At 36.4% G+C, this 18977-nt stretch overlaps 1 protein-coding gene across 4 annotated transcripts in view; it reads right to left on the bottom strand.

Moving 5' to 3' along the window:
- Positions 1-18977, bottom strand: part of OXR1 (oxidation resistance 1) — a 437591-nt gene that overhangs the window by 365056 nt on the left and 53558 nt on the right. The window contains exon 1 of one of the 4 annotated variants that reach the window (XM_058564779.1): positions 1627-1967. The exons of the other annotated variants lie outside the window; for them this stretch is intronic. The gene's annotated coding sequence lies outside the window, so the exon portion shown is untranslated. Of the gene's footprint in view, positions 1-1626; positions 1968-18977 lie in introns of those variants that run through there. 4 annotated transcript variants of the gene reach the window in all.

Genomic DNA, 18977 nt, shown 5'->3' with positions numbered 1-18977 from the left:
AAGTGGTACATCGGTGCACGCCCGGGGTCCGAACCTGTGAACCCCGGGCCACTGCAGCGGAGCGCACGCACTTAACTGCTTGCACCACCGGGCCAGCCCCAGTAAGTGTTTGTATTAATAATATATTATGATACTATTTAGCTACTTAATAAATAGTTATTTACTTAAGAAACATGGAATTTGTAGTTTCTGTCCATGGGGATGTGGGAGCACCCTTGTGTTATAACAAATGGGCAGATAACCAGAGAGAAGATATAGTAATATTTATTTAAAATATAATCATTTGTAGATATTTTAAAAAACTACAAAAGCAAAAGATATTCAAAAGTTATTTTTTCACTTATTTGGGTCCTGCTAGTTCCTCAAGAGCAATAATTATAACTTAATTTTTTTTCCTTCATCTATTACCTAGCATAGTTTATTATCTAGAATAAACAATCAATAAGTATCTATTAAATTGATTTTAGTTGAATTTCCATATTATTATAGTCACCCAAATTATTGATTTTTCTTCTGTTTGACAGTGAAGGCATCTGTATAAGAAATACTCAAACAATAGATATAAGAAAAAACAGCCTACTTCCAAGAGAAGAAATCTCAAAGGGTAAGAGCTTCCCTGTTGATAACCACTAATCAGCCCCTACATGTCGGCAATATCTATTTCTTAGGGGATAAGCATCCTGGAGTGAGTGAGGCATTTTCCACAGACACAGATTACAAAAAAAAATATTTGCATGTCATTCTCTGCTTAGGCAAATGTTTTCCTCTTTGGGGCATTATTTGAAAATACTCAACATCATCAAAATCACTTCTCTTAAACAAGTCCTTTCAGTGAGCCTGAAGAAAAACTGACATTTCTCTAATAGCCTTTGACTTTCATTTTGCAGGGACAGATACGTTTAATTAAAACTGAAAACTAAGGAACTTCCACCTTTTGGAGCTAAACTGAAAGTGCCTCTAAACATCAGAGAGAATCACTGAAGGTTCATTGAAGCCACAGCCTGTGAAGGCACACAGTCCTCTCCATGGAGGGATGATGTCGCCACTAGCAAAATGAACTAGGGATGGAAAAATAGTTGAGATATCCATGCTGAGATGAAAAAAAAACCATTTTCTTAGCGTAGCATCCAAACTGTCTTCACAGCAGCGCCTACTCAACAACTTCTTCAAGTCTTTATTTTATTAAATAAAAATTAACTCAAGTCTCAACCCCAACTCTTTATGTTCTTCTAAGACTTCACACCCCTAAGAGATGAACTGCTAGAAATTATGAATCCTTGAATAATGACTGAATGCCTCCTTTGTCAATCAAAATTTTATAATTTAAGAACCATAAAATAGGCAATTTACTCTTCAACATTTCTTTAAGGACTGTAGGGTCTCAGAGTTATACAAGTACGTGGGTTTTAGTTTAAAACATCACCTTCAAACTTTCACTTAAATGTTGGGTTAGCCTATCTTTGGATGTTTAATGCCCTGGCTCTTTTTTCTTATCCTCTGATAAGATGACATTCATTTTTAAAATGCCAAATTTCATCAAGAAAATTGGTATTCATAAAAATTTGTTAGCTATCTGTGTCAATAATTTTCTGTAATTCACTGGGAAAACCGCCACAACCTCATTACCAAGAAGCCGCTTCCTCTGTGATCTTCAAATGATGCTGTCTTGCATAGTTTTTAAATCTTTTGCACCATTCTAGCCTTGAAGTTGAAACTTGACTTCTGTACCGAATGATCAAACTCTTTCATCTTCTTCAGATCTTCAAAGGTATGTAGCGCCTCCAGTAGCATCTACATGGTTTCAAAGATTATGATTATCTATCCACTGTTAGATACTTTTCTAGCTTTTCAAACACACCGTTCTATCCTTGAGTAACACAGTGAAGCTTTCCAAAACCAATAATCATAATGTAATGTTGTTTTAAATTTTCTCACAAGTAGAAAAAAGCTTATGCATTATGATGGAGACATATGCAGGACCAAGCTTATGTCTTTTATGTGTTCACCTCTCTCAATATACTTTATACCGGCAATGTTCCTTTTAATGCATGGGATTTCCTAGACATCTTGTGTTCACCGACTTTCTTCACAAGCTCTTCCATTTCCTTAGAAGACATAAACATGATGCTGTAAAGAGAACTGCTGAACTATGATGGAACTACGATGCTGAACAATACTCTACTTCCTCCGACACCGACTCACCTACAACTTAAACATTTCCATTGCTGCACTTACATAAACTTGCTATGGTAGACTTTCTATTTGGATAGTAAATTTGTGGTGAAAATTTCTGTACAACATTATAGCAAATATTTTGATAGCAAGAGTTCAGATAGTGAGGGCTCTCTGTATCATAGAAATATATGTTTACTGATCTCTAATCTTTGAGTGAGAAACATTTCCCAACTCATTCCTCCTAGTTCTAATCCGAATTAATAGCTTCTAATTAAAAGATCTTATTATAGTTTTTTCATATTTCTTATATTATTCATTCACTTATATATATTTATTGAGCACCTACTATGTACCAGGAAGTATGCTAGGGATATAAGAATTACTAAAATGTGCTCCCTACTCTCAGGGATTTTGCAGCCCTGTAGAAGTAGACAAACATAAATAGAGGAATATAATAATGAGTTACAGGAACTATGGCAAATATTCTTATAAGCATAATTTGGGCACAAAGAGAGGCATAGCTGTCTGCTCACAAGGAGGGTGATTTCAGGAAAGCGTTCATTGAGAAGATGACACTTGACACAATTTTTGAAAGATGCAGCAAACAATAGAGGTATGGAAGAGCATAAAGAGCATGGAAAGTAAGAGAATGACATACTGGATCTTAGAGCACAGGACTGGAGGTGAGGGTTCATGGTAAGAGGTAAGACTGGAAAGGGATCAAGCACTAGCAGATCATGGAGGGCTCTGCAGCCATACAGTTTATTCTTATCAGACAGAAATTTGATTTTTGAACCTTGACACATTATATACAGAATTTCACCTTTCATGTATTAGATGACTAAGACTAAATTCCTCCTGTTCACATCTTCCACTGGAAGAAAGGCCAGAATCCTACGGCATCCCCTCTCCATCCCAGCAGAGGTTTAAAAAATTGGGAGGTAGTTGACTTTGCACCCTGACCCCTGTGGAGGGATTAGGAGAGGAGCAATAGTTTGTGGGAAGTGGGTGTCTGCTATAGGCAGTTGTGGTCTGAACTTCTCATCCTCACCCCAACCTTGAGTTACCAACCTCCTGATAACCAGGAAACCCCAGCCACTGGTGACATTTCCATGCACTCTTAAAGTTGCCTGGTGCTGTGCAAGACAAGGAATATGGGAAATCTCCAAAGACTTTTATCTCTTTGAAAATGAAACACATTCATTTTATAAAATCTAAGTTAATTTTTGAACTACCAGCCATCTGACTTAAAAACATTTTCAGGAATTTATTGGGTAAGAAAGCAAAGGAAAGCCTATACTTAGAGATTTGAATTTTGCAACTGACATTGGTTTTTTGCTATGTCTAACTTAGGCAAACTACCTAACCTCTCTGGGCATTAGTTTCCTCACTTCCTTGTGAGGTTGTTATAAAGATTAAATAAGTTAATACATGCAAAACACTAAAGCAGTGCCTGAAACATATACAGAACTCAATAAATATTAGATGTTGTCATTATGAGTAGTAGCTTCCTTAGCATTCATTCCTCCTTCTCAAGCAACAGTTTAAATTTCCATCTGGGGATACACAACCCCTTAAGTCTCATGCGATTTGGATGCAGGCCAATCAACACGTTACAATAAACTAGCAATGGTGATTGGTTCATGGATAGGCACATGGCCCAAGAACAATGAGATACTATGAATCTCTTAATGGGGAAGTTTGGAGATTCTTATTTTCTTTCCTGCTGTACCTTAAAGCTGAGAAGTTGTATAGCTGCAATGGCAGCCACCATCTTGCTATCACATTGAACCTAAGCCTGGAGCCAAGACAACGGAAGGCAGAACTGAAATATGAAGACAAACCAATTTCTGTTGACATCATTCAATCCAGATCCATTCCCTGGAATCTTCAGTTGCCATTAGTTCAATTTTGCTTAAGCAATTAGGGTGGAATCTTCTCTTATTTGTAATTGAAAGAGTATTATACGATAAAGAAATTATCCTAGAGGCTGTGAAGAGCCACTGAAAGATTTTAAGAAAGGAAGGAACTTGATTAGATTTAAAACTCTTAAATGTCATTCTAGCAGCACTGGAGAGAGCTGGCTGAGGAGTCTAACAGAAGCAGGAAGACAAAATAGGAGAAAATGGTAACAATCTAAGCAAGAAATAAGGACCTAAAAGAAGGTGGCTAAGATGCGGTGGTAGTGATGGAGGAGGAAAGACAGAAAGATATGCCGTGACTGACTGGATCTGCAGAATGAAGAAAAGCAAGGAGTCTACGATGACTCCCAGGTTTTTCACTTTGCTGACTTGGTGGACGGTGAGACCATTTATCTGGATAGGAAATATAGAAGGTGGAGTAACACTTAAGGGGGAAAAATGAACTGAGGTTTTGACTTGTTGAGTCTCAGGTGCCTATGACATAACTAGGTAGAGATATTAAGAAGGCAACTGGACATGCCAATGTGAAACTCAGGCAAAAAGTTTGGCCTGGAGCTTTATATTAGGCAATAATTAATGGAATGGTTTGAGGCTATGGGCATTGATGAGTTAGCCAACATAGAGTGTGGAGAAGAGAACTGTGGCCAGAATCATGGGGACATCAACAATAAGGGACAAAGAAAGAGGACCCAGTAAGAGAGGCAGAGAAGAAATGGTCAGAGAAGTGGGAGGAGAACCAGGAGATACTATGCCAGAGTGAGAGAAGAAGGTTTGCAGAAAGTAAGACATCAACAGCATGAAATGTGGCTGAGGTCAGGTAACAAGGAGCATTTTTTCCCTGTGCTATAGCACTTCCAGTAGAGGCAGGAGCAGATGTCTAACTTCAGGATTTGGTGTGAAGTGAGGGAGCTGACAGATTTAGAGCAGACTACTCTTTTCAAGAACTTGGTTTTAAAGGAAGGCTCGGGGGACTACAACAGGTTTGCCTATAAATGCTTCTTAAAAACCAGCACTAGGAGGTGGATGACAAATCTGATTTGTAGCATCTGCCAATTTCCCTCATGTAAATAATTCCACTGTAGGGGGGCAATTTCAACCTACCAATGTGGCATTATTAAAAGCAGAGTTGGGAAAAGATGTTCACAATCATCTCTGAGGAACCACACTGGTGCAGCTGGATCTAGCACACAGATTAACTATGGAAAATAATCTGGATGTGGGGTACAAGGTGTGGAGAAAGAGCCAGCATGGAGAGAAAAGCTAACACGATATATAAACAATGGAGAGAGAAGCAATGAAGAAAAGTCTTGAGAAGAAGAGATCAGGTAAAGAATAGATGGAAGGATGAAGTTAGCACAGAAAAAAGAAACGAAACCTTCTCTGAGGCTTGACAAAAGGAGGTGAGGTTGGATGAAGAGAGAGGAACGTTTTTAAGCACAGAAATGAGAAATTGCAGTATGTATGACTAAAGAGTTCACAGTTTCCAATTCCTTTGAGAGCGAAGTAGGAGGCAAGATCATTTGGTTAGCAATCAAGTGGCACTGGGCTTTCAGAGGATAGAAGAGCTCATGCGGGAATAGGAGCAGATGGTGATCAAGGGCATGTACTAAAAATATATGTGTAAACACATACACACACATGTCCACACACATATATATTTGATGTTCCTACCTATCTTCTCCCACCAGAACAAAGTTCCTCTAGAGAAATGAGAGTATCTTATTTATCTTTGTTTCCCTAAAATATATCCTAGCTCATTTAGTTTCTTTTAATATTATTATTGATTGATAGGTAGGTATATAGGTAGATTGGTTGATCAAATAAACAAGGAAAAAATATATATAAGTATTTCTAAAAAGATGTACCATTTTAAATATCTATTTTTTCTCAATCTCATTCAAATCTCACTAACCTGAATTTAAATATCATATCTACGGTATCCATTGTTGTTGTAGACATATTAGAGCATTTGTTTGGAGAATAATGACCTTGGTTGCAAAATATAATTTTAAGTAAAGGTGGTGGTTATAAAAGAGATTATATACACACAGATGACATAAAAAATACTGGAATCCCCTCCCCTCCGCTTTTTTACAGGATATGTAGAACAGAACTTTTAGTAGTAGCAGCTGAAATATTTTCAATGCTCTTGAGTCAGATAAACTATCTGAGCTTGGACCTATCACTTAATATCTCTATTCACTAAGTTTCTATTTGCTTATTTCTGCAGTATGAATAATGCAAGTTTATCTAATGTATCTTTGAGATTACAGTAAGATTTGCTATAAATGTTTTGCAAATGTCAGTAAATGTTGAATAAAACAGAGGCTTTAAAAGTTTGAGATTTCTAAAATTATAGTAGGTAGTATAAATTTATAGCAATTTAATCATTGCTTCTTGCTGTGTTTCTTGGTGCTTTTATATTCTTTATTAATTCATTCATTAATTGATTCAGTTGGCATATGTTTAAATGCCTATTACATGAAAGGCATTGTTCTATGTGCCAGGAACACAGTAAAAAAGAAGGAAAAAGCTGCTGTCCTCAAGTGGTTTATATCCTAGTGGAAAAAAAAGACAACAACAAAATAATAAAGGGTAAATGCTATGAAGAAAAATAAAGTGAAACAAGGGGCCAGTGGGTGATGGGGCTACTATTCTAGATATGGTGGTCAGGGAATGCCTTTCCAAGGAGGTGAAGTTTGGGAGAAAACATAAAAGGGAATAATTTCATTTCTTTTCTAAGTATTCATGGATTTTGAAGGATTTTAAAAAGCTTTATCAAAAATAAAAGTTGGGGGGCCGGGGGGCCGGCCCGTGGCAAAAGCGTTGAGTGCGCGCGCTCCACTGCAGCGGCCCAGGGTTCGCCGGTTCGGATCCCGGGCACGCACCGACGCACTGCTTGTCAGGCCATGCTGTGGCAGGCGTCCCAGGTAAAGTGGAGGAAGATGGGCACGGATGTTGGCCCAGGGCCAGTCTTCCTCGGCAAAAAGAGGAGGATTGGCAGATGTTGGCTCAGGGCCAATCTTCCTCATCCTAAAAAAAATAAAAAATAAAATGAATAAAAGTAGGGGGGGCCGGCCTGGTGGCATAGTGGTTAAGTTCAGCGCACTCCGCTCCAGCAGCCCGGGGTTCACAGGTTCAGATCCTGGGCACAGACCTAAACAACGCATCAAGCCATGCTGTGGTGGTGACCCACATACAAAATAGAGGAAGATGGGCACACGTGTTAGCTCAGGGCCACTCTTCCTCAAGCAAAAAGAGGAAGACTGGCAACAGGTGTTAGCTCAGGGCCAATCTTCCTCACCAAAAAATTAAAACTAAAAGTAGGAGATTCAGAAGCTCAGGTAGAACTTCTAAACAATATTGTTATACATACCTTTGCTTATTTATTTATTTATTTATTTGTGAGGAAGATCAGCCCTGTGCTAACATCTGCCAATCCTCCTCTTTTTTTTTTTTTTTTTTTTGCTGAGGAAGACAGGCCCTGGGCTAACATCCATGCCCATCTTCCTCCACTTTCTATGGGACACCGCCACAGCATGGCTTGCAAAGTGGTGCATCTGTGCGCGCCCGGGATCCTAACCGGTGAACCCTGGGCTGCCACAGCGAAGCGCGTGCACTTAACCACTTGTGCCACCGGGCCGGCCCCATCTTTGCTTTTTTAAATGGAATAAAATAAAGATGATTTAAGTGCTCCCGGGTGACTTGAGGTGGCAGATCATTATTATGATCCATTTAAATCAGAAGCTTTTCTTTCTTTTCCTTCACTGACAGGTGCTGCAATCACAACCTATCAGCTGACTGCTGCTAACTGCTATGGAATCAAAAATCAGAGCTATGGTTAAAAGGATTCAGGGAAAACAGTTAAAACATTCTGAATGACGGTTTTAAGCCTTCCCTACAGAAGAGTTTGGGGTTGTAGGCTTATAAAAGTACCTTCATCAGTTCAGAAAATTGTGTTTTGTAAACTGATTCTGGGAAAAGGAACATACAAATACAACAATGTTATTTATATATCAGACCACAAAGCTGACATTTATTAAGAACTTACTCTATTTCAGACTTTAAGTTCTTTACCTTAATTAATCCTTCAAAAGCTAAGCTTGCTCCCTCAGTTTGATCATCTGTAAAATGGGGAAATCAGTATTACCTTCTTCAGTTTCATTGATGAATTTATGATTCACCACATATTACACTTAGCAGAGAAAGAAGTATATTTTTTATTAGAAGGAAGAGAGAACAATGCATAAAGACTGTGAGATGGAAATGAACTTGGTGTGTTCTAGGTACAACAAAAAGCCAGTATGACTCGTTAAATATGTATATCTCAATAGCAGAATATTATTGGTTGTCTCTTTTGTCTGTGCTTTTGTTAAATTTGTCATTATCTATAGCTGAACACATGCAATGAGAAAGTAACTCCCAAAGAGTAAGATTTCAAATGAATTTCCCAATGTGGTTACAGGAAATGTAAGCTGGTTCTTAAAGAGAAACATGAAATCCAAAATGTGAATCTTCCTTTAAGAAGAGAAACAGCTTTAACTGAGAGAAAACTGAAAAAAAAAAAAATCTTTTGCTTATTTAGGTGCTACGTGTAAATTCCTTCTTTTGATGGATAAGAGCAACTTGAGAGGACAGAGTGTTCACAATCCTATATACTAAGGAATCAGATTAAGACTAGATAGTAAATTGCAAAAAGAAAGAGAGAGAAACAATGTGACAACAGGTAAGTACATATTTCCTTTCCAAATAGTATGTCTTCTTATAGATTTCAAGAATCACAAAATACATTTTAGAGAATTACAAGTTATAAAGCATGGGCAGTTTAGGACATAATGACAGTTCATGAATTATACTTGTAAATCATTTCAGACATAACAACTTACAATGAAAATTCCAAGATTTCCCACCGAAGAGTTCAGGATTTGTTCTCCTAAATCTATAAAAAGCCAAATTAGCTTTTAGCTTTTGAGATAGCTATCACAATTTTATGTCTTTCTTTTTATGTCTTTCTTATGTACAATTTTAAATGTTGAAAAGTTAAATGCTTCTGATAGTACTTAAAGCCAAACACGCTATGGAGTTCTGTTTATACTTCAACATAAGAGAAAGGTAATTAACTAAATTTCCAACTGAGATGGTATCCTTCCACTCTCTTCCTTAGCAGGAATATTTTATTTTGTCCCTCATAACTTGAAGGGAAAGATATGATTTCAAGAACATTTATGTTCGGAACTTGGAGACATTTAGGACCTTATAAAACAAAATTTGACAATGTTTAAATAATTTTTAAAGCAGATCAATAGGCATCTGAGAGGTTGTCCTGTAAGAAGAGTTTCCTATGGGCACCACATTACAAAGCTCAGAAGCTGGAGCTCTACCCCAAGATAGTAGCGATAACCTGTGTGATCCTGGGCTGGCCACTTAAGGAATGGCAATCTCAGTCTCTGTGTGTAAAACAAGGAAGTTGAACTACACCACCTGCCTATGACACTGTAAATGAAATATGTCATAAAACGTCAAGCACTATTCCAATAATATTTACTATTTATTACCATTGTTACCCAAGGTCTTTACAAGTTTTAAGATTTCAGAATTTTGCTATAATGCTCTTTGAAAAATTTGTAAATTTTGAATCCCAAAATATAAAATTGTACTCCATATAATATTAACATTAAATGTATTTTATTGTATTCTAGTTATTAGATATATAACAATATATTTATTAGATATTTATTCAGAATGCCTTAGACACATCATACTTTAATAATAACATGGTTTACTCAGTATTTCTCTTTTTGTCTTTCTGTTTCTCTCTCTGTCTCTCTCTGTCTCTCTCCACACACATACACATACACTCACACACACACAAATATATTTCCCCCTTATTTTTAAAAAAATTAGTAAATCATGTCTATAATATTCTATTAGGTATATCCTATGTTTCAGTGACAGCCTATATTTAGAAAATCCTCTGATTCATATGAGAAAACAAGTTCCACAAATGTTGACATATATATATAGCTGAAATATATATTAAATAATTTAGAGAAAGAATTTTTAATTTTTCTTCATTTACTGACTTTTCCTCCTTCCCTCTTAGTTTATGCTTGTGTCACATTTTACATAAGCTCTTACTTTCAGTTTTCTTATTTTAGTCAATAAGCCCATATCACGTGCAGAACATGTCTAGACTATAAAATTATTTTCTTGTAATAATTTATTCCAAACTGTTTTTATGCATTAAATATGCCATATGATGGAGATATTTTGGCTTTAAAAAGCATAATTAAAATCTCATCTGAAAACAAGAATATTCATGAATTATCTTTGTACTCTATGTTAATTACAAAACTAAACATTTTAAGTCATGCTTTATAACTCAGAGATATTTCCCAATTAAAAAATTAACTAAGCATAGTTGCTTGACATTAAACTTAAACATATTTGTAAAATATAAATACAGTTTTATTTACGAAAGGTTTATAATAGCCTATTATTATGTTATAGACATTTGCCTAACAATGTTTGAATTAAGCTCAGTGTCTAAATGACCCTTGCTAGCATAGGTCATTGGTTATGTCAACATTTCCAGATCATTAAGGAACCATTCTGCTCCAGTGTTTATGATACGAAGTAACAGGAAGTTTTGTCAACCTGCTACAGTTTCCAAATTTCTCCAATTGTATATTCATCTCCTGAGAATGGCTGTAGGAGTTCACCAAAAATAAAATACCTTCGGAAGAGAAAGCTGAAGTCAATGTACTGGGATTTGCCATTGTCTCTCCTCAAATGCCAGTTAGTAATGAGACTTTTTAGGGGAAGGGCAAAAACTGTGCCCTAAATCAGGTAAAGCTGATGGACATAATTTGATTCCAATGCATCAGTTTGAATTTAGGGACAAGTCTACATTTGAAATGTGAAAGTGAGGTAGCAATATATTACAAAGGGATTGGTGGGTTAATTATGTCTGGGCAACCCAACCCCTTAATGACTAGAGTCAGGCCCCTTGTCTCCAAGGGAGTAACTCATAAGGCCATCATCCAGGGCACCCTGATGGAACACACTCAGTCTCTGACTCTGCCATTGGAACCACTGAATACCTGCAGTAAAATGACTATTCTTCCCTTACTGCACACAATGAAAGCCTCAGCGTCCTTGGGAATCCATGGGATGCCATTCAATGTCAACTCTTCTACACCCTCAGTATGCACCTTGCTTTACCCGGATAACTGTGACCCTGTACTCTCCTATTCGGCTAGCCTTCCTCCCCTCTCAACTTCTTCCCAATGGATCTAAGGAAAATGAGATTGGTACTAAAGTCAACTCTTGTATTTATATCTTGTGAGTCTGTGTTATCTGGGTAAAAACTCACTCTTTTAGAGAAAAATCAATGACACAGAACCTAGTTCTAATTCTTGAGCCAGAGAATCAGATTAGGAACCAAATAATCCAGGAATCATTTAGTTCAAATTATTGTCTCTGATTTCACTTCAGTGAACAGTGTACTAGAGTGATTATAATCAAGCGGGTATGATGGGCTGAGAGAGGGAAAATAGAAGGAAAGGTCCAGATTGTCACGTCTTCCCATGGAAAATAGTCTAAGATGTGGCCTTTAATTTTGGATGGCAAAGAAGGGAGTATTTTTGAGTATTTACTACACACCACTATGTAGTTCGGGATATCCCGAAATCAAGGAAAGAATTTGATCTCAAGGAGCTCAAGGTGCGGGGTGGGTGACAGAGATGTAAATGAACAATTAAAACACCACATAACTGTTGAATGCCTGGGTATTAGAAGAGGAAAGTGGAGGATGGAAAGCCACTGAAAAGGGCAAGGAAAGGCAGGTCTCAGTGAGCTTTCTCAAGTAAGTAACGTCAGAGTTCTTAAAAATTGCCAATTGAGGCACTTTGAGTGAGGGAGGAAACATATGCCAAGGACAGAGAGAGTATGACACGTTTAAATGGTTAGGAATAGGAATGGCTAAGGCATAAGGATGCATGTCTGTGTGTCTGTGCCTGTTTGTTTAGGGTAGGACATGAGACCAAACAGGAAACATAGGTATGATGTTTCAAGAAAGGTATTACACAACTTTTTTTAAAAAAATATGACACTTAAAACACAAGCAATCAAAGAAAAATAGATAAGTTGGAATTCCTCAAATTTAAAAACTTTTGCATGTCAAAGGACACTATAAAGAAAATGGAAACACAATCGATAGAATGTGAAAAATATTTGCAAATGGTGTATCTGATAATGCTCTAGCATTCACAATATATAAGGAATGCTTACAGTTCAACAATAAAAAGAAAAATAACCCAATTAAAATCTGGGCAATTACCAAATTAAAATACTGGCTAGAATGTTTAGAAATTGGAGCTCTCATACACTGCTGATGAGAATCTAAAAGTGCTGTGGAAAACAGTTTGACAGTTACTCCAAAATTTAAACACAGTGTTACTACATGACCCAGCAATTCCACTTCTTGGTATCTATATGAGAGTACTGAAAACATATATTCACACAAAAACTTATACACAAAAGTTCATAGCAGTATTTTCATAATAGCCAAAAAGTGGAAGCAACTCAAATGTCCATCAATTGATAAATGAGTAAACAAAATGTAGTATACCCATACTGTGGAACATTATTCAGCCATAAAAAGGAATGAAATACTGATACATGCTACAAACATGGACGAACTTTGAAAATATTATGCCAACTAAAAGAATACAGGCAAAAAAGTCACATATTATATGATTCCTTTTATATGAAATGTCCAGAACAGGCAAATCCATAGAGACAGAAAGTAAATTATGGTTGCCAGGGGCTGGGGGAGGGAGGAGTGGGAAGTGACTGCTAATTGGTATGGAGTTTCTTTTGGGGGTGATGAACTGCTCTGGAGTTAGAAAGTGGTGATGAGTGCACAGTTTTTTTAATATATTACAAACTACTGAATTGTACACTTTAAAAGGGTGAATTTTACGGCATGTGTATTATATCTCAATTCTTTCAAAAAGATTTAATGTCAAATGAAATGGAAACTCTACAGAAATACACAGTAGGCCTGAGTCTCAATTATAAGGTGCAAGTCTCCAAAACCCGATTTTATCTTTCTTAGCTTTTCCCATGATCGGCTCTTGTACTATAAATGCACTCGGTTTCCTACTAACAAGTTACTTAGGCATCAGTAAAAATCTAATTTGTTATGATGAGCATTGCAAGTTTCTTAAATACACACCACAAGATCTTAAGTGTCAGCTTTTCTTCCATAATATTTAAAAAAGTGGAGATCTAACTGGAAGAATATCCAACTAGAAGAAGAAAAATGGCTAAGATAGATTCTTAAAACAGTATAAGCTCAAATTTCGAGTAACAGTAACAGCTCAAATTTTGAAGCTGTTAATTTATCACATTAGCCTAAATTTTCCCTTGATCCCCTCTCCTATTTGCTTCCTAATTCCTTAACATATGACTTGATTTTGTAAGTTCCCAAATCCAAAAAAAGGTTATCACTTATTTAGCGAAAAAAAGAAATTAGTATGTGGGGAGGAGGGAGGAAGAAGGGTAGATGCACACACGCATACACCCTATCCTTTCTAAGAAATAAATCTAACAAATGGTGCCAAAGCACTTCGTTAAAGATATTTTATGTAGTATTTCCCATTACAAATTACAAAAAAATAAAAAGTTTGTCAAAATGGATTTATGGTATTTCTTTCCGTAGTTCATCACAAATTATTTCAAAGGCATAATTAAAAAATATTATATTTTTATTAAAAAGCTGATACAAGATGTTTTAAATAATTTTATAATTTATTTCTAAGACATTGCAATTGCAATGAGTTTGCAAAGAAATTAAATGTATTTGTAGAAGTGTTTCAATGACAAATTAATCTATGATAGCAATAATTTTAACTGTGAAAAACTTTTGAAGCAATTTTTCAAACATTTCATCAATCAACTAATGGAAACTATCCAATTATAGCTGCATAAAGTTAATTTTAAAATGTTTTGTTGATATTAGACAATTAGAATACATTACCGTCTTTTGTCACTGGATGAGATGTTTGTTTACTTCAGGACTGAAGATAAAGTGAACTTAAATATTTATAAAATCGGGCAAATACTATTTGAGTAGTCGTTCATAAACAAACAAGCAACAAGCAGTCTTGAACAAGACAGTCATTTATTGTACTGAAGTGATTCTGGGCAACTCACCAATGCCGAATCACTGCAATATGCAAATAGAGTAACTCCAAAGTCTAAAAGATATTTGCAATGAATCTTAGTTCCTCTTAGCATTTCATACTTTTCTTAACTAACACTTTTTAAAATCAGCTGGTCACCCTTTATCGAAACTAGCTTGTAGAGATCAGAGAATTATTTCTGAGTCCTTAGAAAATGTTGCCAAGAAATAGCCACACATTTTTGTAGAAGAAATACTTCTGACATATTTTACCGTGGTAAATTTTACTGCGAGAGTGCCACTAGCTCTTTATACCTTGATGACACAGCCCGATGAACTCAACAGCAGTGACCTGCACTTATACTGGATCACGCTGGTTCTCTCCAATGCAGGAAAGATGGGGTCTTGAGAAGACATGCCATAATCAAAGAGGAGTTCTTAACACCCCGCAGCCATAAACCCATCCATCAGGAAAACAAAACGTGACCACAGAAAATTCTACCCATTGGATGATTTTTATCTTTCCTCTTAATACCATAAATGAGCACGCTTTCCTTTTTTAAAGTATCTAATGCTAAACCAAGCTTCAGTTGAAATAGACAACAAGTTGTCAAAGAATAGTAAAAAGGGCTGTGAAAAAATCACTGCACTAAGCCCAAAGGACCTATTCTGCAACACTTGGACACCCTTGACCCCAGGGTGAAGCAGTTTCTTCCAAGGAGGCTTCTACATTATCTTACTGTGAGGCTGAACTAAAAGCAAACACATGAAGAAGCCAATTCTATTTTGAGGAATGAACAGTCGTCCTCATTCAGGATTATTTCTCACGAGTCTTCAACAAAGTGCCTGGCATTGTGTTAAGTACTGTAAATGTAAGTAAGATATAATTACTAACCTTAAACCATTCAGTCTAGTGGCGGAAATAGAGGAAGCAGTATGTATAAGGGCCAGGAAGTATAAAACAGAATGGCCATTCAGGAACCAAAAAGTCTGCTGTGGCTAAATCACAGGGCAGATGTGGGGGAGTGGCCAAGGACGGGGCTGGAGAGGGAGATAGGACTCAGAGTGTAGTCAACATTTATTAAGAATTAACCATATGCCAGCTGCTGTGGCAAACACATCATATACATTTTTTTTTCTCATTTAGTCCTTATAAAACAAGCCAAAAGGCAGATCTTACTTTGACCACTCTATTATAGATAAGGAAGCTGAGATACAGAGAAGGTATGTACACTGACACCCAAGTAAGTGCACTGTGTTTTGATTGCAGCTCCCAGATTCCAGATTCTATGCTTATGATAAAGGGTCTTGTGTACAAAAACAAGCATTTGCATTTTCCTTGTAGATGAGAAGGTGTCACTGATGAGTATTGCACAGAGAAGGAGCACAATTAGCTTGACTACAAAGAATGGTGAACCTGACCCCAAAACTGAGCATGGATTAGAGGGGACAGACCACGAAGCAGGCAGATAACTAGAGGGCCACAGTGGTAATCCAGGCGGGAGATGATGGAGTTGCCAATTTTGGCAGCAGAAATGAAAAGGAGCAATGATCCTATCAGAGCATTAATTCAATTAGACATATTTAAATTTCTGAATAATGACTATGGAATGAGAAATATGCTCCTGATAATCCCTAAGAGTCATCAAATGTCCTGGTCCAAAAGGATGGTAGGTGATGAGGAATCTTATTATGGTACTATTCCTGCTCAAGGGGCTTCTTTTTTTCTATTACTTTCTTCATTTTTTTCTTTCATTCTTGGCTCTAAAACAAAATTGTCACCTTTTCAACACATGAAGCTCAGAAAGCAGGCTCGCTGACATTGAAATTTAACAAATCTCTCACAACTAGCTTCCAGTACAGTTATGCTGATGTTCTACCATGGCCTTCCAGAGACATCCAAGAGTATAGTTGTGCCTCCTTTGCTTATTAAATTTATTTTCGATTTTTTAAATCTAAAAAAGGATTTTACTGGATAGAAATAAAAATAAATAAATAATAAATATGTTATCATAACCTTCTCCTTTATTGTAGTGAAACAAATGAAGCTAAGCTACAAACATCAGTGCATCTTACCCCTCCCAAATTCAAAAGGGCCCCAAAATATTCATATCAGGGCACTATCTTATGATTCATGCAGCAACCAATGACTACTATCTTGAAGTACAACTTTTGTCCTGATCCCTTAAAACATTAGCACTTGAAAGAATGCTACCGATAGAACACAAATACATTATACACTTTACTCCAATTTAGTTTGTTTATATTTCTCTAGGTTTCTGAATAAGCAGCATAATTAACTGAGGAGACAGCCATTTGAAAGGAGGGAATAGCATGTTCCTACTTTTCGAGAATAGTTGTATCTGAGCTGTCCATGGTTCTTAGAGACTTAGACTATCACTTTGAAGAAATTCTAAAATTTAAGTAACTAACCTGAAGAACTGTTAGTAGAAAGATTTGCTATTTGCACCCTTTGACTGAAACTTGGCATCAAAAGGAGCTGAATTAGACATGGGAATTTGTTATTACTGCTGTCTTGCTTCTCTGGTTTAAGAACCTCCCATCTTCTACTCATGCCGTTGCACCTCTCCCACATCAGTTAGGCACTCAACCCACATTAGTCATATTTTCTCATCCTTCCGAATGAACATTTATCCAGGGATATGCACATGGCCAAGAATGGCCAAATGTAACCCTTTTGAAGAAATTTTAACCATTAATTTTAACCATCCTGGTCTTTTCTCTGGAATTGTTAGCTGTGAGGCCATGGAGGCCTGGGACTGACAGCTGGTCATCTTTGCTGACATGTGTTACCCGAAAATGATGCCAATTTCAGAAGCTGGTGAAGGCAAAAGAGAGACACAGACATCCAGAATCCTAGTGCTATCACATGAAACTCTGGATCCACTGTGTTTGAATCAACCCACACCCTTTAGCCTTCCCATCTCTTTTTCGATTAAGCGAATTTGAATTGAGTTTCTGCCACTTGCAGCTGAGAGAGTCCTGATTACCAATGCAAGAAACAATAATCAATTAGTTTCTTCTCTTTGAAAACACAAAATAATAGAATACTGGTTAAAAACAAGTACATTATATAGTGAAATAAATTTATGTTTTGCTTATCAATAGATTAACTTGAATTATGAGCTGGTACTCATAATTCCTTTGGCACTGAGTAACCAACTTTTAGAGAACCTTGAGGTATAAAGCCAAAAAGCATTCTTTTTAGAAGAAATATTTATAAAGAAAGCCAGTAACAAAATAGCCTAAAAGAAACTTTCTCAAAAGTATAAAAACAGTAGGAATCTGAAGATTTCAACAACAGTTAAAACAGTGTGGAGAGCTGCATTTAGCAAGGCACATTTTCTACTGAGGACAACGGAAAACATGAGTGAATATATTTCATGAATTATGCATTGTATCAGAACCTCCATTTGGTAAGCATTCCGACCTCTGCTATTTCTGTGCTGGTGTCTCTTGTACTCTCAATTAATAAGAAAAGAAATTAGCATGGTAGATAACAGATAACTTTAGAATTAAAGACAGGAAGTTGAAAACCCTTATAGTAATTTAACATTTAAAAGCATGAAATTAGTTTTGAAATTAAAATGAAATCAAAGAGCAGGAGCAAGAAGTAACCTCTTTCTAGGTCAAGCTATAATTTTTAAGAGGACACAAAATTGCTCTCTATATTTTTATTCTCCATAAAGCAGTCCAAACGTGAATGAACTAAATATATAACAATATTATAGAGAGCAATGAATTGATCAATGTAGGCTCTGCGTTCAAACTGAATCTAGCACATTAAAAAAGAACATGGTGGTTAGATATAGCAGAAAACTTTCATAAAGGACACTTCATCATTGAAATGATAAGCAAATATTATCACCATAGATGGAAAATTAAAATGATTATATAAACATGTGTGTTAATTTTCCTAAAAGTTAAAATAATTTAATGATTTTTCTTATAAAGGAAGTATTAATTACATATTAATTTTCCTCCACAATTTTTTATACAATAGGAAGTTCTAAGCAGAGAAATTAATAAAAAGGCGCCATCTCCAAAAAGTCCTACAAAAGTCTCATGATGTCCCTCTACTCCTGCCCCTACTTTTCTGCCTTTATCGCCTACTGTTTCCCTCTGTTCACTCTGCTCCAGCCCAGCTGGCCTCCTTAATGCTCCTCAAATGTTCCGGGCATGTTCCAACCTGGCACAGGCTGTTCCCTCTGCCTGAAACGCTCACTGTCCTGATATTCACATGGCTCACTCTCTCTCTTCCTTCAAGATTTTGTTCGAGTGCAATTTCCTCAAGAAAGCCTACCTTGACCATTCTATTTTAAATTGCCCTACAGCACCTCTCAGCTCTGCTTACTCTCCTCTACTTCGATTCCTCTTTCTTATCACCTTTTAGCAAACTATATAATTTAATTTTTATTATGTTTTTGCCTCGTCTCTATCTTCTCCTCCTCCTTAATTTCTGTTATGTTTTGCTTATTCTCTGTTCCCACAAAAATGGGCAGGGATCTGTGTCTGTTTTGGCCAAGAGCTTAGAGAAGGCCATTGTGGATATTTAATAGATATTTATTGAATGAATAAATGAAAGGTTGAATGTGACAAGGTTGAATGAAAATAAATGCCTTATAGGTCCCACTAGTTTGTAACATCACTTATAATCTCCAAAACATAAT

Source organism: Diceros bicornis, chromosome 21 (genome assembly GCF_020826845.1).
Source record: "Diceros bicornis minor isolate mBicDic1 chromosome 21, mDicBic1.mat.cur, whole genome shotgun sequence".
Classification (NCBI taxonomy): Eukaryota; Metazoa; Chordata; class Mammalia; order Perissodactyla; family Rhinocerotidae; genus Diceros; species Diceros bicornis.
This window is presented reverse-complemented; position numbering and strand designations above follow the sequence as displayed.